This window comes from Rutidosis leptorrhynchoides, chromosome 9 (genome assembly GCF_046630445.1).
Source record: "Rutidosis leptorrhynchoides isolate AG116_Rl617_1_P2 chromosome 9, CSIRO_AGI_Rlap_v1, whole genome shotgun sequence".
NCBI lineage: Eukaryota > Viridiplantae > Streptophyta > Magnoliopsida > Asterales > Asteraceae > Rutidosis > Rutidosis leptorrhynchoides.
This window is the reverse complement of record NC_092341.1, coordinates 17,923,121-17,948,703: the sequence shown is the minus strand read 5'-3', so window position 1 is coordinate 17,948,703 and position 25,583 is coordinate 17,923,121.

The following is a 25,583-nucleotide window of genomic DNA, read 5'->3' as shown; positions in this document are numbered from 1 at the left end:
GTAAACGATCTTAACCATCAGAAGTTTGATGATAAAGAATAGTATGTTGGTAAAGCTCAGAAAAAGTTTGAAATTGAAAAACTAATTGAGCAAACTACGAAGGAGTCTCTGAACAAATCACAAGGACTAAACTTGTACATTAAGAATCCTGATGATTCTGTTTCTGATGAAATCTTTAGCGAATACCTTGCTTCTGACTCCAAACTCTTGCGAACAAATTTTCTTCACCATTCTTCGATATTAGAAATTCCAAGATATCATCGTATCTTTCATTATAAATATCCTCCATATTTCTGAAGATATTTTCATAACTGTTCTTATCTAAAATCATTAATCTCTTCGTGCTATCGGTGTTACATCATATAGAAACTGTTAGTTTCTATATTCTGTAAACTTTCGAGCTTAAAATATGAATGTTATTGAAGTAATGTTGGGAACTGATGCATGAGTTAACATAATATAATGACACTTGATCAACGTGATTATATTACAGTAAGTCATGCTAAGTTTCTAAATGGAACATGATGATTCACATATTATAACGTCATTATGTGTCATGTTACATAACTCTTTCATTCTGATTAACTTCTGAACATATCAAGAAAATATATTCTTGATAGTTCTATTCTCAGTAATTATGTTAATTTGACAAATCAAATCGTGATATTATATTCTTTCTTGTTTAGAACATTAAGTTCATTTGAAGTTTCATACTTACGAATTCTAGACTGTTACTCGTTTTACTAGAGGGCGAGAAGAGAATAAAAAGAAAAAGAGCTCCAAAATATAAGAGAAAATATAAAGCCCAATAACAACACGGAAATTACAAACCGTGTACATCAATGTTTATCGCAACATAAAGGCACGGGAGAATTAAAAACACTATAGCCCCAAGGGCGAAGTAGAAGAAAATAGATTCCTCCGGTAGAAGTTGAAAAAGGAGAATGATTGTTGCGATAGTAAGGATAAGGACAAGGATTAGAACTGGATTAAGCATTTTCACAATCTTTTGGATGTGTGAACTAAGAAAGGAAGTATAGGAATGGTGAGAACAATGGAACAGAAGAGATTAATTTATAATGGAAATACCAGACAGAGTAAATCGAGGCAGATCACCGTATTTAATTATAGAGATCTTAATTTTATTATTCGCCGAAGAATCAAATCTTTAGATTTCGAAGATTTTCTTTAAATTCCTTGAATTTCGAAAATCAACTGTGACTATGACAAAAGTTAAGTCTCTATCTCAATCTTTTGTGATAGCTTCATTCATACTCTTCGAATAATCGAATTGTTTTATCCACATTACTCTATGGTAATAAAACTCTATCTATCAACTCATATTCATCATAAAAACATTTTTAGTGTTAGCCATGACGACCTCACTCAAATTTCGGGATGAAATTTCTTTAACGGGTAGGTACTGTGACGACCCGGAAATTTTCGATTAAATTTAAACTTAATCTTTGTATGATTTCGACACGATAAGCAAAGTCTGTATTGTTGAGTCTCGAAAACATTGAAACAGTTTACATGGATACATTTTGACCTTTGACCATGCCCAATGATTCACGAACAGTTATGTGTAATTAATTATGTAGATAAAATATAAACGTATATGGACAATTTTACTTAAATAAAAAAAATAATACACTTTAACTAATTAGAATTAAAATTTTAAAATAATATACAAAATAATTAAGTGTAAATTTAAAATGAATCTATGTATATATTTATGATTTCTATGTATAAATTATTATTATGTGTATATTGTAATATATATAAAATTTATAAATAAAAGTTAATATATAATATATTATATCACATAATAAATAATACAAATTAAAATATGGTTATTAATATTACTAAACAGTAATTCATTAATATTAATATTAGTATTAATACTAGTATTGTTAAAATTATTACATGATACATAAATATCGAAATTTAATGCTTTTGATCTATCATCTTTATTAAAATTTTTATCATCATTGTTAATATCATAACTAATAGGAAAAATTATAATTTTAGTTATTATAATTAATATTAATATTACTATTAGATATTAATATTATTATTATTATTATTATTATTATTATTATTATTATTATTATTATTATTATTATTATTAAGAACTATTATTATTATTATTATAAAGTATTATTAATATTATTGAATTGATAAATTAAAAAGATTAATTATATTATATGGGTAATACATGTACAGATATATATTAAAACATATATATCTAAATATATACTGATTTAAATGTATATATATATATATATATATATATATATATATTAGGAATTGGTATATAGAGCCTGAGATATATTCAGATACGTAAAATATACAGATAAATACAGATATATTACACGTATATATATATATATATATATATATATATATATATATATATATATATATATATATATATATTAGCAGATTAGATATCTATTTCTATCAACTAATTTTTTTCTTAATCTCTTCTGTTTATCTGTGATAAACTGTCGACTCTCATCACTAAAATCCAATGAGGAACACTGCATCCATTACCTAACTCACATTATTATTATCGTTATTATATGCAGTGATTGGAGTATTGTTTATTTGGAATGCATACCAGAAATAATAACACATATACCTCTGTTCTTCACACTTTAAATCGAAGGATCAAACTCGGTTCTTTATTCAAATTCTAAAAAATGCCAAAGTGTTAGGAATCAAGTCGTTAATCTACCTGAAAATTTCTAACTTTCAATCTCACGAATTGAGTATTAAATTTTGAGGTCAAAGTTTAAGAGCAAAAAGTCAAACGAGTTTTTATAAACCAAATTCATGATCTGCAGAAGTTTTCTGGTAAAATTGAAGATTGAGATAGTTTCTAGGGACGGATTACAACATGTTTCATGTAGGAATCGAGGTCTATAACTTTCTAAATTTTAAAACCATTGATTGAGTTCATGATGAACACAACAGCGGTATTTTTCTATTTATATATATAAATTTTTTTTACGATCTGTTAAACCCAAATTAATTGATACCAATTACTTCGAATTCTAGCGATGAACCTAAAATCATTTAGTTAGAGTGTGTTGAGTGTTGGTTTGAGTTCTGTTTGATCTGGGAAGAAGGAGCAATAGAGATAAAAAAAAATACAATTTATATATATTTAAGGAGGAATTATATTCAGAAAATAGGCGATAGCCGTATGGTTAGGGAGTGGTTCGGGTATGCGAGAGGTACGGGGTTCGAGTCCCTGGCCAGGCAGCATATTTTTTCTGGCCTGATTTCTTGAAGGTAACTCAGTTTTTATTTATTTATTTAGTTTTATTATTATTGTTATTATCAGTTTCATTATTATTATTGTGATCATTATTGTTATTATAAATTGTTATTATTATGTTAACATTTATGATATGATTATTATTATTATCATTCTAGTTGTTATTAATTAATATCACTAAAAATTATTAGTATTAGTATTAAGTATTAGTGTTATTATTATTAGTATTGTAATTATTATTATTATTAATATTATCATAATTATAATTAGTATAACCATTATTATTTTTATTATCACTAATCTTATAAGTATTATTAATGTGTTTACTATCGTTAAGGTTATCATTTATGTAATAATATTATCATTACAAAATTTAAGTAAAGTAACATTTTATTATTATTATTATCAAAATTATCATTTTTCTTAAAATTTAACATTTATTAAAGTGTTACTTTTATTAAAGTTATCATTATAAAAATTAACATTATTATTATTAATATTACGATCATTATTATTATTACTATCCTTAATTTAGTATATTTACAATTATTAATAAATGATCTTTATATAGCAATATATTTATTACACATAACTCAACTATATTGGTTAAAAATATATAAAATAAATACATTTAATTAAATAATGAAATATACAAGTATTAATATAAAAATCATATCCCTAATAATAATACATACAATTGTTCAATTACAATTATATGTTTTAATATATAAAATACAAATGATATAGGTTCGTAAATCCGAGGCCAACCCAATACTTGTGCAATGTCGTCCTATGTATTTTTACTACAAAATACATTAGGTGGGTTTCATTTGCTCCCTTTTTAAATGCTTTTGCAATATATATATTTTTTTGGGACTGAGAATACATGCGCTATTTTTATAAATGTTTTACAAAATAAGCACAAGTTCATGTAACTACATTCTACGATTGTCTTGTTATACCAGATATCTGTACTTATTATTATTATGCTTGGTAACCTAAGAATTAGTGAAAAACACTAATTGACGCGAATCCTAAAGGTAGATCTACGGGCACCAACCATCCCCATTTTCGAATAGTGGAAATGCTTTAGTACTTCGAAGGGTTCTTGTCATACATTTGAATAGTGGAATGTATGATGCCAGATATCTTAAGCGCTCTATGTTAAGGTCGATTACCAGGCGATTCATCGTATGAATGATTTTTGCAGTTGTAATGATCCTGCGCATTTAATTAAATGAAATCTTGTGGCTTATTAAATATTATGATTATTATATAGAAATTAAACCTATGAACTCACCAACCTTTTGGTTAACACTTTAAAGCATGTTTATTCTCAAGTATGAAAGAAACCTTCCGCTGTGCATTTGCTCATTTTAGAGATATTACTTGGAGTCATTCATGACGTATTTCAAAAGATGTTGCATTCGAGTCATTGAGTTCATCAAGATTATTATTAAGTCAATTATAGTTGGAAATATTATGAGATGGTATGCATGTCATCAACTTTCAATGTAATGAAAGATTGTCTTTTCAAAACGAATGCAATGTTTGTAAAAATGTATCATATAGAGGTCAAGTACCTCGCGATGTAATCAACTATTATGAATCATTTATAATCGATATGGACTTCGTCCGGATGGATGAGGATGGGTCATCACACGGAATGATGGCGAATTTATCATGTCCGAAGTTGTCCCGGAATGATGGCGAATTTATCATGTCCGAAGTTGTCCCGGAATGATGGCGAATTTATTATGTCCGAAGTTGTCCCGGAATGATGGCGAATTTATCATGTTCGAAGTTGTCCCGAAATGATGGCGAATTTATCATGTCCGAAGTTGTCCCGGAATGATGGGGACATTCTATATGCAACTTGTTAAGGTCGATTACCAGGTGTTCAATCCATATGAATGAATTTTATGCATGATGTTTATGGGAAATGGGAATATTAAATATTGTGGTCTATTAAAATGATGAATTTTATTGTTTACGATAAACCTATGAACTCACCAACGTTTTGGTTGACACTTTAAAGCATGTTTATTCTCTGGTATGAAAGAAATATTCCGCTATGCATTTGCTCATTTAAGAGATATTACTTGGAGTCATTCATGGATATTTCAAAAGACGTTGCATTCGAGTCGTTGAGTTCATCATGAATATTATTAAGTCGTTTATAGTGGGATATGTTATGAAATGGTATGCATGCCGTCAATTTCCGATGTGATGATAGTTTGTCTTTTAAAAACGAATGCAATGTTTGTAAAACGTATCATATAGAGGTCAAATACCTCTCAAAGAAATCAACTATTGTGAATTATTTATATTGTATATGAACGGGTCCTTTCACCTATCACGAGGTCCGTTGAAAATGGTCTAAGTAGTTTAAAATTTTGTATTATAACTAGCCTTAATTGAAGTTCATATATTAAGGATACATTTGATAACCTGTTGCCCTCTTGGTTTGGTTCAGTATGAATGATGAAATGTTCACCATTCATTACATTTGTTTGTGTCGTCTGATTGATAAATTTGTGAAAAATCATTCAGTGTCGAAATACACTCTTAACCATTCGGTACATTAATTTTTTCTTAATATTCTCATTAAATTATATCGAGGACACTTATAAAAAATGATACGTTCTTTTTTATTTATTTATTCAATTATAAAATTACTACATTAATTTTACGTCATTTATAAATTTCATTCAAATTATCGAGCATGTTATCGTCGTTTAAAATCGAGTTCATTTAAAACTTATAAATCATTCAAATTCTTAAAGCTTTAAAGTTTATTTATTCAAAAACTTCATAAATTTATAACTCAAACAATGTTAGTAGCTATCACGTACGAAAAAAAATAAATTTAATTTGTCATCATAACACCTTATATAACTTTTTTTTGTAAAAAAATGTGGTTTTTACATTGATTATTTTAGAAGATGTGATTATAAATACTTGACACTTATATTTATTGATATATTTAGGGTTTAAGTTGCTCAATAGCCATAATTTTTTTTTATTATTCAAATATAGAACATATACCCCACAAAATACTAATGTAGGTCGCATACTTTCAAAAAATGTATCGATGTAAACAAAAAGTAACATGTTATCGGCTAAACATGCTTTTTAGTATTTTTTGTGGTATATAGCCTACATTGGAACAAAAAAAAATGTATATGACTATTGAGCAACTTAAACCCTTCAGAAAAATTCTGCAGAAGCTATGGTGGTCCATGACGGTTTATGGTGGTGCAAATCGAAAACACCTCAAAACTTGACCAAAACTTATCAAAGTTTGCAGTTAACTGCGTTTGATCATTCTAAACACAAACTCATTAATGAACCTCGATAAACATCAACAAATTTAGAGTTTTTGCATCATTATGTGAAGAACGTGGCCGATTTGGTCTCTGAATTAATCTAGAACGATTTAGAGAAAAGTAAAAATGCATAAGTACTTAGAATCATGTCGTTATGATTTCTGCAAATTTATAGATTATAACTCTCTAAATCGAGATCGAATTTGGAGGTCAAACTACGTGTTAAAAGGTCAACTGAATTTTCACAATTCAAATTAGAAGATTACAAGTGATTTCAGGTTAAGAAGGTGATTTTCGAGTAATGTATAAAGGTTTGCAAGCAACTTTCTTATTGGATTCATCTCCTAAAAGCAACATATCTCAATTTTAATTTTTGGTGTTTTTCATATTCATCATTTCATCAAATTTGAAAATTGAGTGATGTTTCTGGCACAAATGACAGTGATCGAGTGTTGTTAACACGATTTACTATACTTTTCATGAAGGAATCATTAGCTAACAAGATCTAAATCGCAGAATTAATTTTTGGTGTTTTTGACAAAAAACTGCTACATGTTAACAAGTTATAATGGTTTATATTAACACATTATTTTTATGTATATAGCATATAGCATATAATAGTATTTTTCTGCGTATATAACGTACATTGGAAAAAAAAAAGTATATGACTATTTACTAGCCTTAATTCATATATTTAATGAGATACTTTTACACTATGAATACAAGTTGTGAACGACAAAAGGCGGGTAAGAGTTGATCCATGAAGTCATAAAGATGATTTCAAGTTGGAAGTTCATGGGCTTGATCGTGCTACTAAAGCATTACGAACGTTTAACTGTGACATCAGCAAAGTTTGCAAGACATGAAAAAGTCTTTCGTTTTTATGTTGTATACAGAATGATGATAATAATATGTATACAAATACATTCTATCAAATTATTATTAAACAAACATAAAGTAAGAAACGAACATAAACAAACATTTTGTCTAACGTTTACGAATGTAATTGAACAAACAAAATTCATTTTGTCTAGCGTTTACGAATGTAATTGAACAAACAGTATATATCTAATATATCTAATATACAAAAACGATGAATAGTATAGGGGCATTTTCAACTTTTCACCTTTTTTTTTACTAAATTTCATTTTACCAACAAAGCCCCTCAAACTTTTTTCAAACATTCAAATCGACCCCCCAAACGGGGGGTAAAGTGTCAATTAACCATTTTCATAAAAAATCTTAAGTAAACTCTACCCAAATATTCAACGGGTCATATCTTCTCGCTCGCAACGAGTTAAATTTTTCCGACACCATCGTTAAACTCGAAATAATTTTAGGAACACAATGTCACTAACTATACGCAAAACAGACGCTTTTTAAAAAACGCCAAATATTTGGGGTACTTTTCATACACGTTGATTTTGCGTTAAATTTTTAAAAGTCGACAATTCCATAGCGAAACGCAGAGATGCACGTATATTGTTAATTTAAAATAATTTTTAAATCTTTCACGGGTTATACCTTTTAGTTCGACTCGAGTTGCACTTCAACGACATCATCGTTAGCCACAAAATAATTTTACAAACTAAACGCAATAAAATACATTGAAAACCGAACCCCGGCGCGAAGCGAGGGTTCAAAAACTAGTTTTGACTAAAATGCAGATTGTTTTATTGTTTATAGGACTTTTTCGAACGACATAATATCGTTCGGAAAAATGTTGTCCGAATTTTGTGAATTTCTTGTGAACGACAAAATTTCATTACTAAATTATGACATATAAAGCTATCTTATTAGAAGGTTTAAACTTGTAATCACTAGAACATAGTTTAGTTAATTCTAAACTTGTTCGCAAACAAAAGTTAATCCTTCTAACTTGACTTTTAAAATTAACTAAACACATGTTCTATATCTATATGATATGCTAACTTAATGATTTAAAACCTGGAAACACGAAAAACACCGTAAAACCGGATTTACGCCGTCGTAGTAACACCGCGGGCTGTTTTGGGTTAGTTAATTAAAAACTATGATAAACTTTGATTTAAAAGTTGTTCTTCTGGGAAAATGATTTTTCTTATGAACATGAAACTATATCCAAAAATCATGGTTAAACTCAAAGTGGAAGTATGTTTTTCAAAATGGTCATCAAGACGTCGTTCTTTCGACTGAAATGACTACCTCTTACAAAAACGACTTGTAACTTATATTTCTAACTATAAACCTATACTTTTTCTGTTTAGATTCATAAAATAGAGTTCAATATGAAACCATAGCAATTTGATTCACTCAAAACGGATTTAAAACAAAGAAGTTATGGGTAAAATAAGATTGGATAATTTTTCTTGTTGTAGCTACGTGAAAATTGGTAACAAATCTATATTAATTATATCCTAGCTAACTTATATTGTATTATACATGTATTCTAATATATTATGTAATCTTGGGATACCATAGACACGTATGCAAATGTTTTGACATATCATATCGACCCATGTGTATATATTATTTGGAACAACCATAGACACTCTATATACAGTAATGTGGGAGTTAGCTATACAGGGTTGAGGTTGATTCCAAAAATATATATACTTTGAGTTGTGATCTAGCCTGAGACGTGTATACACTGGGTCGTGGATTGATTCAAGATAATATATATCAATTTTTTCTGTACATCTAACTTTGGACAACTAGTTGTAGGTTACTAACGAGGACAGCTGACTTAATAAATTTAAAACAGTAAAACGTATTAAAAATATTGTAAATATATTTTGAACATACTTTGATATATATGTACATATTTGTTATAGGTTCGTGAATCGACCAGTGGCCAAGTCTTACTTCCCGACGAAGTAAAAAATCTGTGAAAGTGAGTTATAGTCCCACTTTTAAAATCTAATATTTTGGGATGAGAATACATGCAGTTTTATAAATATTTTACGAAATAGACACAAGTAATTGAAACTACATTATATGGGTGAATGATCGAAGCCGAATATGCCCCTTTTGCTTGGTAACCTAAGAATTAGTAAACCGATCTACTAATTGACGCGAATCCTAAAGATAGATCTATTGGGCCTAACGAACCCCATCCAAAGTACCGGATGCTTTAGTACTTCGAATTCGTTTTTATCATGTCCGAAGGATTTCCCGGAATGATAGGGGATATTCTTATATGCATCTTGTTAATGTCGGTTACCAGGTGTTCACCATATGAATGATTTTTATCTCTATGTATGGGATGTATATTGAAATATGAAATCTTGTGGTCTATTATTATGATTTGATAATATATAGGTTAAACCTATAACTCACCGACATTTTTGTTGACGTTTTAAGCATGTTTATTCTCAGGTGATTATTAAGAGCTTCCGCTGTTGCATACTAAAATAAGGACAAGATTTGGAGTCCATGCTTGTATGATATTATGTAAAAACTGCATTCAAGAAACTTATTTTTGATGTAATATATTCTTATTGTAAACCATTATGTAATGGTCATGTGTAAATGGTATATTTTAGATTATCATTATTTGATAATCTACGTAATACTTTTTAAACCTTTATCGATAAAATAAAGGTTATGGTAGTTTTAAAAATGAATGCAGTCTTTGAAAAAGTCTCATATAGAGGTCAAAACCTCGCGACGAAATCAATTAATATGGAACGTTTATAATCAATATGAACGGGACATTTCAGTTGGTATCCGAGCGTTGGTCTTAGAGAACCAGAAAATTGCATTAGTGTGTCTTACCGAGTTTGTTAGGATGCATTAGTGAGTCTGGACTTCGACCGTGTTTTTCTTCAAAAACGATTGCTTAACATTTTTTTTGTTGAAAACTATATATTATTAACATGTAAATATTATGTGATATATTAATCTCTTAACGTGTTTGATATTGTGTGATAAATGTCTACCTCTAGTACAAATTCCATTGATTAACCTAATAATAATGAAGAGTCGAATATATTTTGGGAAGATTCACAAATTTCCGAGGAGGAACCGGAAGAAGAGGAACCAGAAGAGGAGGAATCGGAAGAGGAGGAACCAGAAGAAGAAGAGGTTTCGGAGGAAGAAATATTGATACCTATAGTAAATCGATTAAATAAAAGAAAATCTTCAACCAACGGACCAAAGTTAATAATGGTCAATGGTGTTTCCGCCGAGGAAGCAAAATATTGGGAAGATTACCAATTTTCCGATGAATCGGATCCCGATGAGGATTCCGATGATGTTATAGAAATTACCTCGACCCAATTTAATAAAGCGAAAGAAAATAATAAGGGAAAAGGTATAAAAATAGAGAAACCCGATTCCAACCCCGATGAACTTTATATGTATCGGCAACATCAATATTTCCTAAAATGTAACAATGACCCGGGAACCTCTAAACCACTATGTTTTTCTAAACTATTATGGAAAACGACGGCTCGCATTAGAGGAACACCATATATTCCTAGAAAATTAGGAAAACGAACCAAGTCCGAAGAAGAAGAAACCAGTGATTCAGATTAGAAGGTTGTAATCATGTTGTGTATTATATGTATTGTAGTGTGCTTGTACTTTTATGTTCTATGTAAAAATTGCTTGTATTGTTTGTTAATTATCTTTTACGAATCTAATCCTTGTCTATTTTACAGTATAAAAACAAAATGGACGTTAAGGGTAGACAACCGAATATTTTAGAAGACCTACCAGAGGATATGATTGAGGAAATCTTGTCTAGAGTCGGTCAAAATTCATCAGCACATTTAGTTATGGCGAAATTAACTTGTCAAACATTTGAAAGACTTTCGAAATGCCTTAGTTTATAAAAGGCTTTCCTTTGATAGGTGGGGTATATCACATTGGGGAGACCGTAAGTTACGCCGTGTTTTCTTTAAAGCGTTAAATGCGAGAAACCCAAATGCAATTTTACGCTACAGGTTAAGAGCCTATTTTGACTCAACATATCACAACATAGGATTTCGTGAATTAGAAAGAGCTTCTAAAATGCAACATAAAGAAGCATGTTATGCTTACGGGTTAGTGATGTTCGCTTCTTACCAAAGTGAGAAAAAGAACATTGGATTGCAACTTTTAAATAAAACCTTCCCACAAGTGACGGATTCAGTAGTTGGGGTGAGAAACAAGGTTTTTAGATTATTACAGGGCTGTTGGACATTACGAAACCCTCGTCCTTTTGACGACATTACAACATGCTGCCTTGCCAATAGTCATAACAATTATTTTCCACAAGACCAAGGATGAGAAGTCGTCTTAGTAAAACCAGAATGCATGACTTGTTTCTGGACTTATGAATTACGTGTCTTTATTTCCTTTGCTGAACAACTTGCGTATTAACTAGATTTATCTTCAAAACTGTCATGTATCAAAGTGTACTATATTTCATGTTATATGTAATATAGCGATGTTGTAAGTTTGAAGAATATTTATATGTGATATATTACTATAATCAGATTTCCATATGGAATTGTAGTAGTTGAATTGTATATTAGCTACTAAGTATGAACTTAACAGGTAGGTAGTACCCGAATTTAAACTTATAAAACGCTAATATGAAGAAAAAGCTTTTATAAATGAGTTCATATTATGCTATGAAATACTATTGACTACTCTTAATATTCTGTACGATTAACTCGATTCAGTTGTCTATTTTGAAGGAAATGGCACCGACTACTCGACACACCATGAATATGAACGAAGAGGAATTTCGTACCTTTCTTGCTGCAAACATAGCCACAGTACAGGTTACGCTACATACCAATAATAATGCTGAATCTAGCAATGCAGCTAATGGCGCAAGAAATCGTGTAGGATGCTCCTACAAAGAATTCACTGCCTGCAAACTTTTGAAATTTGATGGAACCGAAGGACCAATTGGATTGAAACGGTGGACCGAGAAAGTCGAATCGGTGTTTGCCATAAGTGTACTGAAGAGGACAAAGTTAAGTATGCTACGCATACCTTCACAGGTACTGCGTTAACGTGATGGAACACCTATCTTGAACAGGTAGGACAAAATGCTGCTTACGCACTACCGTGGTCGGCATTCAAGCAATTGATGAACGAGCAGTACCGTCCTAGAAATGAAGTAAATAAACTCAAGGCAGAACTTAGAGAGTTACGAACACAAGGGTTCGACGTTACCACATATGAATGACGATTCACAGAGTTGTGCCTATTGTGTCCGGGAGCATTCGAAGATGAAGAAGAGAAGATCGACGCGTTTGTAAAAGGGTTACCAGTAAGGATTCAAGAAGATGTGAGTTCACACGAGCCCGCTTCTATACAGAAGGCAAGTCGAATGGCTCATAAACTCATAAATCAGATTGAGGGAAGAATTAAAGAGCAGGCGACCGAAGAAGCCAACACGAAACAACTCAAGAGGAAGTGGGAGGAAAACGGTGACAAGAGTCACCAGTACAACAACAACAATTACAACCACAATCGCAACAACTATTCCAACAACCGCAACAACAATCGCAACAATAACCGCAATCCTACCAATAACTACAACAAACATCCCAACAACAACAACAACAACAACCGTTTCAACAACAATAACAATTCCAACAACAACCTCGATAACAACAACGGGCAACAAAAACCAAAAACAGCCATGTCATAGGTGTGAAGAAAATCACCAGGGTTTTGCACGACATTTTGTAACAGGTGTAAAAGAAATGGTCATAGCGCGACAAAGTGTGAGGTCTACGGACCAAAGTTTAACAGAACTAAGGGAGCAAATAATGTCGGAACAAGTAATGCCGAAACGAATAGTGTCGGAGCAAGTAATACCAACGCTGTTTGTTATAAATGTGGAAAACCGGGCTACATTATTAGAAATTGCCCGAATCAGGGGAATACTAATGGGCAGGGCCATGGAAGAGTTTTCAATATTAATGCGGCTGAAGCACAGAAAGACCCGGAGCTTGTTACGGGTACGTTTCTTATTGACGATAAATCTGCTTATGTTTTATTTGATTCGGGTGCGGATAGAAGCTATATGAGTAGATAATTTTGTGCTAAATTAAGTTTCCCATTGACGCCTTTGGATAGTAAATTTTTACTCGAATTAGCAAATGGTAAATTAATTTCAGCAGATAATATATGTCAGAATCGAGAAATTAAACTGGTTAGCGAAACATTTAAGATTGACTTAATACCAGTAGAGTTAGGGAGTTTTGATGTGATAATTGGTATGGACTGGTTGAAAGAAGTGAAAGCAGAGATCGTTTGTTACAAAAATGCAATTCTCATTATACGAGAAAAAGGAAAACCCTTAATGGTGTACGGAGAAAAGAGCAACGCGAAGTTAAATCTTATTAGTAACCTGAAGGCACAAAAACTAATAAGAAAAGGTTGCTATGCTGTGCTAGCACACGTCGAGAAAGTCAATTTCGAAGAAAAGAACATCAATGATATTTCCGTCGCAAAAGAATTTCCCGATGTATTTCCGAAAGAATTACCGGGACTACCTCCACACCGATCCGTTGAATTTCAAATAGACCTTGTACCGGGAGCTGCACCAATAGCTCGTGCTCCATACAGACTCGCACCTAGTGAAATGAAGGAACTTCAGAGCCAATTACAAGAACTTTTAGAGCGTGGTTTCATTCGACCAAGCACATCACCGTGGGGAGCTCCTGTTTTGTTTATCAAGAAGAAAGATGGTATATTCAGGTTATGTATCAACTACCGAGAGTTGAACAAACTTACCATCAAGAACTGCTACCCACTACCGAGAATCGACGACTTATTTGATCAACTACAAGGCTCGTCTGTTTATTCGAAGATCGATTTACGTTCTGGATATCATCAAATGCGGGTGAAGGAGGATGATATTCCAAAGACTGCTTTTAGGACGCGTTACGGTCATTACGAGTTTATGGTTATGCCATTTGGATCGACTAATGCACCAGCTGTGTTCATGGACCTCATGAACCGAGTGTGTGGACCATATCTTGACAAGTTTGTCATTGTGTTCATCGATGACATACTTATTTACTCGAAGAATGATCAAGAGCACGAAGAACACTTGAGAAAAGTGCTAGAGTTGTTAAGAAAAGAAAAATGTACGCTAAGTTTTCAAAGTGTGCATTTTGGTTGGAAGAAGTTCAATTCCTCGGTCACATAGTGAACAAAGAAGGTATTCAGGTGGATCCAGCAAAGATTGAAACCGTTGAAAAGTGGGAAACCCCGAAAACTCCGAAACACATACGCCAGTTTTTAGGACTAGCTGGTTACTACAGAAGGTTCATCTAAGACTTTTTCAGAATAGCAAAACCCTTGACTGCATTAACGCATAAAGGGAAGAAATTTGAATGGAAAGATGAACAAGAGAAAGCGTTTCAATTATTAAAGAAAAAGTTAACTACAGCACCTATATTGTCATTACCTGATGGGAATGATGATTTTGTGATATATTGTGACGCCTCAAAGCAAGGTCTCGGTTGTGTATTAATGCAACGAACGAAAGTAATTGCTTATGCGTCTAGACAATTGAAGATTCACGAGTAAAATTATATGACTCACGATTTGAAATTGGGCGCTGTTGTTTTTGCATTAAAAACTTGGAGGCACTACTTATATGGGGTCAAAAGTATTATATATACTAACCATAAAAGTCTTCAACACATATTTAATCAGAAACAACTGAATATGAGGCAGCGTAGGTGGATTGAATTGTTGAATGATTACGACTTTGAGATTCATTACGACTCGGGGAAGGCAAATGTGGTAGCCGACGCCTTGAGCAGAAAGGACAGAGAACCCATTCGAGTAAAATCTATGAATATAATGATTCACACTAACCTTACTACTCAAATGAAAGAGGCGCAACAAGGAGTTATAAAAGAGGGAAATTTAAAGGATGAAATACCCAAAGGATCGGAGAAGCATCTTAATATTCAGGAAGACGGAACCCGGTATAGGGCTGAAAGAATTTGGGTACCAAAATTTGGAGATATGAGAGAAATGGTACTTAGTGAAGCTCATAAAACCAGATACTCAATACATCCTGGAATGGGGAAGATGTACAAGGATCTCAAGAAATATTTTTGGTGGCCGGGTATGAAAGCCGATGTTGCTAAATACGTAGGAGAATGTTTGACGTGTTCTAAGGTCAAATCTGAGCATCAGAAACCATCAGGTCTACTTCAACAACCCGAAATCCCGGAATGGAAATGGGAAAACATTACCATGGATTTCATCACTAAATTGCCAAGGACTGCAAGTGGTTTTGATACTATTTGGGTAATAGTTGATCGTCTCACTAAATCAGCACACTTCCTGCCAATAAGAGAAGATGACAAGATGGAGAAGTTAGCACGACTGTATTTGAAGGAAGTCGTCTCCAGACATGGAATACCAATCTCTATTATCTCTGATAGGGATGGCAGATTTATTTCAAGATTCTGGCAGACATTACAGCAAGCATTAGGAACTCGTCTAGAAATGTATCATATAGAGGTCAAATACCTCGCGATGAAATCAACTATTATGAATCGTTTATAATGTATATGAACGGGTTCTTTCAGTTGGTATCGGAGCGGTGGTCTTAGCGAACCAGGTCTGCATTAGTGTGCCTAACTGATAAGTCGTTAGGATGCATTAGTGAGTCTGGACTTCGACCGTGTCTGCATGTCAAAAGTTTTGCTTATCATTTTTAGTCAGAAATCATCTGCTTATCATTCTTAGGAAATTACCTGCTTATCATTACTAGTCTAGACACGTCTTGCTACATTAATTGCATGAGTAGTGTATAGACAAAATTCACATCTTAGCGTATCTGCTAAATCATATCTTATCATATCTGTTACTTTAAACTTTACCTGACATATCCCGTAAATTCCTCCGTAATCTACGAAATCTTTTGTTCTATATCTATGGATATTCTATGTAATTAGAATACCATCCGATAACCGAAAATCATTTCATATAGAACAATCCTTATTTAATCATACGAAATAGAATTCATCATTAATTCAAGTTCCTCGGATTTCGAAATAGAATCCCACTCCAGCTCTGAAAGCAGTGTGACCGGAATGGATCAACCAATCAGCCATCATCTACTCTGGATGAATTGGGGATGCATTCGTAGCCTCCTCAATCATTGGAGACAAGAAGAAGGTGATCCCTTCTATCCACCCCATTGCCCTCTTGACGAAGAACCTGAAGCTCTTACCGGCGAACCAATTCGAAACACCATTTTCTCTCTCATTCCAGATTATCTCATCACGATTATATACTACATCAAATTCTAGATTTTATTTATCCGCTCATCCGAACCAACAATCACCCCGGTGTAATAGAAGAAGTCAACGAGCTTCACGCTCGGGTAGTGGCTTTGGAGAATATGGTACAAAGATTACAAACACCAGCAGCAGCACCAGCAGTATAACCAGTACCACCATCATCAACGCCAACAGTACCATTACCACCTCCAACCACAACCGCATCGTAAACCTCAACTTCACAATCTGTCCCACGAGCATCAACGTCATACGCACCATAGATACCAAGGAGTACCAACAACAATAACTGACGAAGTATTAATTCATAACTTCAATGGAGAAACATTCCGCGGTGATTATGTAATCTCTAAAGTCTTAGAGATTATCTAATCTAGCCCTAATCATAAATCAGTTAAGGGAACCAAAATGATAGAAGGAAGAGTAGAAACCCTGACAAAAATGGTGTGTGGTTAACATGCTAAACTTGTTTTACCAACAGCATCAACAGTACCGTCAGCGTCACCAGCATCGTCAGTGCAGTCAGCATCAGAATCAGCAACACCTATAACATCACAAACTCCGTCAGTTCAAGAATCACTGTGGACATCATTACGAATCAATAACGCGTATATTTTATCAACGAGTTATGAAGAATTAACTCAATCCCTCTGAAGAAATTATATGTATATTTTATATATATATATATATATATATATATATATATATATATATATATATATATATATATATATTGAAATAAAAATAAATCTTTCCGTGCTAAGCTATTGTGTGTGAATCTTAACTACTCGGTTAATTCATATTACAAATATGCAATAATGTACGTCCTTCGCCACAACTTAACCATAATTAACTACAATCTCTGTCTCAATTCAACAAATTCCAATTCATAATAAATCAAGTATATATTTGATTTTACACTTTCATCATCGATGTAACCGAAACTTTTCAGATAACATCATTCGTACTTTGCGAAGTTCACAAGAATTTAACGAAAACCAACATCACGCCTCAACAAATAACGAAGTATTGATTCATAATTTCAATATTATTGAAGAAATACTTATGTAATCTCTAAAGCCTTTAAGGGATTATTCAATTCTAGTTCCAACCGTATATCGAATGAGTTTAATTTAGTATTAACTCGTTAAAATCTATGTTACATCTGAAGAGAATATATACATATATATATTTTCATAAAGACTGTAGTAAAAATTCTTTTGTACAAAATATTAATTGTGAAATTTTTTTTTAACGGGTAGGTAATACCCGATAGATATATAAATTCACAATTAATATGTTACATTCTTCGAATCTGATTAAGCAAATTATCAACTATGCTTCCTACTTTCACAATAATATACATTCTTTCATAGAAATTAAAACAACCATACTCATTCAAACTCAAATACATATTCTGATTTTGAAACCTCGGAATTCAATTCGAGATATAACCGGTACCATCACTTTTAGATTCCTACATCTTTCAGAGCTATACTTTGACTTCAAAACTGTGTTAGAACATCAAATGTATATTAACGATTACAATCTGTGTTCAAGCCCTTCGAAAAATTTCTGAAGACATTTTAAATAATGAGCAATCGAGATGATGATCCAACCACATATTACCCACAGTTATGTACTTAAAAAGCTCTTGAAACCAAAGTCATAATTCAACACATATCTGTGTCAGATCCTTTGGCATTTATTAGCAAAAATAACTTTGCAATTCCTTTTCAAAGTAGCAAATTCTATCACAGCTCCAACAAGACAACTTCGATTTTTCATTCGGAGTAGTCTTATCATAATCTTGATATATATGATTACCCTTTTGTTACCAGAGAACCTTTCATGTTCCACCACATTAGAAATAAACTTATTCACAACTTCACTGATCTTTGACCTTCCGAAGAATCATTATATTTACCGAAACCCCATCATTTAATTATTCGCATCTTGTAACGAGAACCCAGAAATTACAAACCATATATATCGATGCATATATATCGATGCATATAGCAATATAAAGACACAGGAAGATATACAACCCAACAACAACCCAGAAATTACAAACCATATATATCGATGCATATAGCAATATAAAGACACGGGAGAACTAAAAACATTATAAAACCAAGAGTATAATAGAAGTAAGTAGATTCTTCCGGCGGCAGATGAAAAAGAAGAATGACAGATATGAAAGTTAGGAGTATATCAAGAATTAGAACTGGATGGAGCATATTAGCGAATGATATAAAGTATGAATTGAGGGAGAAAGAATAAAAGGTGTGAGTTGTGAAAATAAGGAAAAGAAGGGGTGGATATATAGTAAAATATCCGATAGAGCAATCAAAACAGATTATCGCATTTAATCAAGTGGATCCTAACTTCCTTAATTACCAAAGAACCAAATCTTATTATGAAGATTTTCTCTAAATTCCTTGAATTCCGAAAATCAACCGTGACTATGTCATTGGTTAAAAAGAACGTGCATTTACTCATTTCATTCTTTTGTGATAACTTCACTATACTCTTTACAAAAATCAAATTGCTTTATCTATATTACTTGATGATAATAAAACTCTAATTTTTAACTCGTGTACGTCATGAAAACATACTTATTGTCAGCCATGACCATCCCATTCAAATTTTGGGACGAAATTTCTTTAATGGGTAGGTACTGTGACAACCCAGAAATTTCCAACCAAATTTAAACTTTATCTTTATATTATTCTGATACGATAAGCAAAGTTTGTTAAGTTGAATCTCGAGAATTTTAAACTGTGTCCATACATTCATTTAAACCTCGACCAAGTTCCAACGATTCACGAACCATTAAATTGAATGAACATGATTATATATGTATATGTGTATATATTATAACTTGAAAATATTAACAAAGTATTAGGCGTATAATACTTTATATAAACGTATTTGTTTCAAAATATATTCTAATAGTTATCAACGGAATTAGAAGATAATATCAAATGATTGATTTATCAGATACATTGTGATATGATTACGTGTCTATGTTATGAGGTCCACTGTGATTTAAGAAATCTATTTTTTTTGACAATATTCGAAGAATGGTAAAGTGATTTAAAAGTAAGAACGTGGAGTGTAAATAACTTAGATGTTGGATATCGACAAGTTAAGTAACTCGACATTTTTCATTAAGATGATTTCATACGTTTATTTAACCTTTGGACTTTATCCCATGCTTCACCAACAGACTGTAATTTAAAAACTTGAAACCTATTATGAATATATATGATTCTACTTTTCTAAAGCGTTTTATGATATAACGATTTCCATTATTTTAACCTTTAAACAAAATCATTCTTAAATATATTTAGTTTTAGAAAACAAAATTATCATATTTATTTGATTTAGTTTCAAACGTACAAAAACGTTTTCAGTTTAAAAAGAACTTTATTATTAAAACGTATATAACTTTTATAAATATCTAGAACCACTTTTGACAACTCATTACTTAATCAGTATGATAACGATAACGATATTTATATTTTATTTTATTAAGTATATATAACGATTTAAATTAATATTATATATATTTATACGCGTATTATACGTACATAGTTTTATACTTTTACTATACTTAAACTTTACCTTTACTTTATTTTTACTTTACTTTAACTTTAATAATTCACTTTAATAATTCATACTTTAATAATTCACTTTAATAATTCATACTTTAATAATTCACTTTAATAATTCATACTTTAATAATTCATACTTTAATAATTCACTTTAATAATTCAAAAATCTATTATAAATAGAATTCAATAGGTTTCATTATTTCATAGAAACTTGAAAATATTTTCTCTAAACTCTCTCAATCGATTTACATACATATATTTACTCCGTATTATTTCAAGATATTATTAGTATACATAAAATATTACGACGGAGTGCTGTCTGAGTGATTTCGAAATTGTTTTTCGAGCGGGATAGAGCTAAGAAAATTATGGGTTATAGCTATGGAGGTTATGGGTATGGTTCGGGAGTATTGCTCGTAAGTCAAACTAGTGTTTATCATCTCCGTTGCGTCAACGTACTTTTCCTGCAATATTGAATCTCAATATTGATACGTGAGTACTCATAATTTAATTTTTATATATTAATAGTGTATCCCTGACTAGTGCTCGAGAATATAGGATTATGCATGCTTGTACTTTTGATATTGCCATTAGATAGAATATGTTGAATCATGAATTAGTTACGTATTCGGTTGAGATAAGGTACAAGATATGCATGTCGTTGGAAAGCTAGCAAAAAATTAAGAACTTTTCATTTAGATATCGAATGATTTCGATGAACGGATTTGAAGTTATAGTCAATTGAATTTTTGTATTATTATTAAAAATGATTATTATTATCGTCGTTATTATCGTCGTTCTAGTTTTATATTATTATTACTATTATCATTATCAATAAAAGGAATTATCATTAAAAATTGTTATTTTTATTATTATTACTATCGTTATTATCGTCAAAGTTATAATTAGTATTATTATTATTATTATTATTATTATCTAATTATTATTATTATTATTATTATTATTATTATTATTATTATCATTATATATATATATATATATATATATATATATATATATATATATATATCATTATTTAAAAATGGTTATTGTTATTGTTATTATTATTATTATTAATTATTATCATTAAAATAGTTATTAGTATTATCGTTAATAATATCATAGTAATTATCATTATTAGTATTATTGTAATTAAAACTAATATTAGTAACACCTAATTATTTTGATTACTATTATTATCATTATTATGAACACGATATAAAAGACGATTAAAAGCTATTAAACGAAACGATTAGGAAATAATGAGTATGAGTATCATGATGAAATTAAAATATTATAAGATATTGATTTAGATAAAATTATCGTTCTTATTATTTTTATCATTACTATTATTATTAAAAGTATCGTTAGTATTAAAAACTATCATTTTAACAAAAATTATCATTTAAATAGAAATGTCATTGTTATTATAAAATATCATTATTATTATCATTTTAAATAGAATTATTATTTTAAAGTTAATATTAAAAAGTATCGTAAATATTAAAGTTATCATAATTAGAATTATCATTTTATCATAATGTCATTTTTAGTAATTATAAATATTGATATTTTTATTAATAGAATAATAATAATTATTATTATAAAATAATATAACTTTTACTTACTATTATTATAGATATTATTTTATCAAATAAATATGTGATACAAACATATTTTACTACGTGTAATAAAATTACTTTAATAATACCTATCATATTATCTTTATAATATTAAATGAACTCTATAAATTTTATTACTTAATATATATAAAAGTATATTTTATTATATAAATTTTAATATAAAATTTTATTTATTAATAAATGAATTATATTATTTACTCTAATAAATCTTTTAAAAATATTTAAAGATATAAAACGATGATATTTAAACTATATATTAATCATGTATAGATTTTGGAAATTATTTTGAGTCAAATTGACTTTTGTTGACCTTTACATATTATTCTCGAGCCTTAGGATTGTGATACACTATGACTTGACCTAATTTGTTAGACAAATATTGACCAACACATAAATATATATAATTAATTTAGGTTCTTGAATCCGAGGCCAACCTTGCACTTGTTCAATGACGTTATATGTATTTTTACTACGAAATACAGTATGGTGAGTTTCATTTGCTCCCTTTTTAAATGCTTTTGCAATATATATTTTTGGGACTGAGAATACATGCGCTTTTATAACTGTTTTACGAAATAGACACAAGTAATCAAAACTACATTATATGGTTGAATGATCGAAGCCGAATATGCCCCTTTTTGCTTGGTAACCTAAGAATTAGTAAACCGATCTACTAATTGACGCGAATCCTAAAGATAGATCTATTGGGCCTAACGAACCCCATCCAAAGTACTGGATGCTTTAGTACTTCGATGTTGTTTTTATCATGTCCGAAGGATTTCCCGGAATGATAGGGGATATTCTTATATGCATCTTGTTAATGTCGGTTATCAGGTGTTCACCATATGAATGATATTTTTGTCTCTATGCATGGGACGTATATTTATGAGAACTGAAAATGAAAATCTTGTGGTCTTTTAAAATGATGGAAATGATTATTTATGTTAAACTAATGAACTCACCAACCTTTTAGTTGACACCTTAAAGCATGTTTATTCTCAGGTATGAAAGAAATCTTCCGCTGTGCATTTGCTCATTTTAGAGATATTACTTGGAATCATTCATGGCATATTTTGAAAGACGTTGCATTCGAGTCATTGAAATTCATCAAGATTATTATTAAGTCAATTATAGTTGGATGTATTATGAAATGGTATGCATGCCGTCAACTTTCGTTGTAAAGAAAGTTTGTAAAATGTATCATATAGAGGTCAAATACCTCGCGATGAAATCAACTATTATGAATCGTTTATAATGTATATGAACGGGTCCTTTCAGTTGGTATCAGAGCGGTGGTCTTAGCGAACCAGGTCTACATTAGTGTGCCTAACTGATAAGTTGTTAGGATGCATTAGTGAGTCTGGACTTCGACCGTGTCTGCATGTCAAAAGTTTTGCTTATCATTTTTAGTCGGAAATCATCTGCTTATCATTCTTAGGAAATTACCTGCTTATCATTAATAGTCTAGACACGTCTTGCTACATTAATTGCATGAGTAGTGTATAGACAAAATTCATATCTTAGCGTATCTGCTAAATCATATCTTATCATATCTGTTACTTTAAACTTTACGTGACATATTCCGCAAATTCCTCCGTAATCTACGAAATCTTTTGTTCTATATCTATGGATATTCTATGTAATTAGAATACCATCCGATAACCGAAAATCATTTCATATCGAACAATCCTTATTTAATCGTACGAAATGGAATTCATCATTAATTCAAGTTCCTCGGATTCCGAAATAGAATCCCACTCCAGCTCTGAAAGCAGTGTGACCGGAATGGATCAACCAATAAGCCATTATCTATTCTGGATGAATTAGGGATGGGTTCGTAGCCTCCTCAATCATTGGAGACAAGAAGAAGGTGATCCCTTCCATCCACCCCATTGCCCTCTTGACGAAGAACCTGAAGCACTTACCGGCGAACCAATCCGAAACACCATTTTCTCTCTCATTTCTAGAGTATCTCGTCACAATTATATACTACATCAAATTCTAGATTTTATTTATCCGCTCATCCGAACCAACAATCACCCCGGTGTAATAGAAGAAGTCAACGAGCTTCGCGCTCGGGTAGTGGCTTTGGAGAATATGGTACAAAGATTACAAACACCAGCAGCAGCACCAGCAGCATAACCAGTACCACCATCATCAACGCCAACAGTACCATTACCACCTCCAACCACAACCGCATCGTAAACCTCAACTTCACAATCTGTCCCACGAGCATCAACGTCATACGCACCATAGATACCAAGGAGTACCAACAACAATAACTGATGAAGTATTAATTCATAACTTCAATGGAGAAACATTCCGCGGTGATTATGTAATCTCTAAAGTCTTAGAGATTATCTAATCTAGCCCTAATCATAAATCAGTTAAGGGAACCAAAATGATAGAAGGAAGAGTAGAAACCCTGACAAAAATGGTGTGTGGTTAACAAGCTAAACTTGTTTTACCAAAAGCATCAACAGTACCATCAGCGTCACCAGCATCGTCAGTGCAGTCAGCATCAGAATCAGCAACACCTATAACATCACAAACTCCGTCAGTTCAAGAATCACTGTGGACATCATTACGAATCAATAACGCGTATATTTTATCAACGAGTTATGAAGAATTAACTCAATCCCTCTGAAGAAATTATATGTGTATATATATATATATATATATATATATATATATATATATATATATATATTTTTGAAATAAAAATAAATCTTTCTGTGCTAAGCTATTGTATGTGAATCTTAACTACTCGGTTAATTCTTATTACAAATATGCAATAATGTACGTCCTTCGCCGCAGCTTAACCATAATTAACTACAATATCTGTCTCAATTCAACAAATTCCAATTCATAATAAATCAAGTATATATTTGATTTTACACTTTCATCATCGATGTACCCGAAACTTTTCAGATAACATCATTCGTACTTTGCGAAGTTCACAAGAATTTAACGAAAACCAACATCACGCCTCAACAAATAACGAAGTATTGATTCATAATTTCAATATTATTGAAGAAATACTTATGTAATCTCTAAAGCCTTTAAGGGATTATTCAATTCTAGTTCCAACCGTATATCGAATGAGTTTAATTTAGTATTAACTCATTAAAATCTATGTTACATCTGAAGAGAATATATACATATATATATTTTCATAAAGACTGTAATAAAAATTCTTTTGTACAAAATATTAATTGTGAAAAATTTTTTTAACGGGTAGGTAATACCCGATAGATATATAAATTCACAATTAATATGTTACATTCTTCGAATCTGATTAAGCAAATTATCAACTATGCTTCCTACTTTCACAATAATATACATTCTTTCATAGAAATCAAAACAACCATACTCATTCAAACTCAAATACATATTCTGATTTTGAAACCTCAAAATTCAATTCGAGATATAACCGGTACCATCAC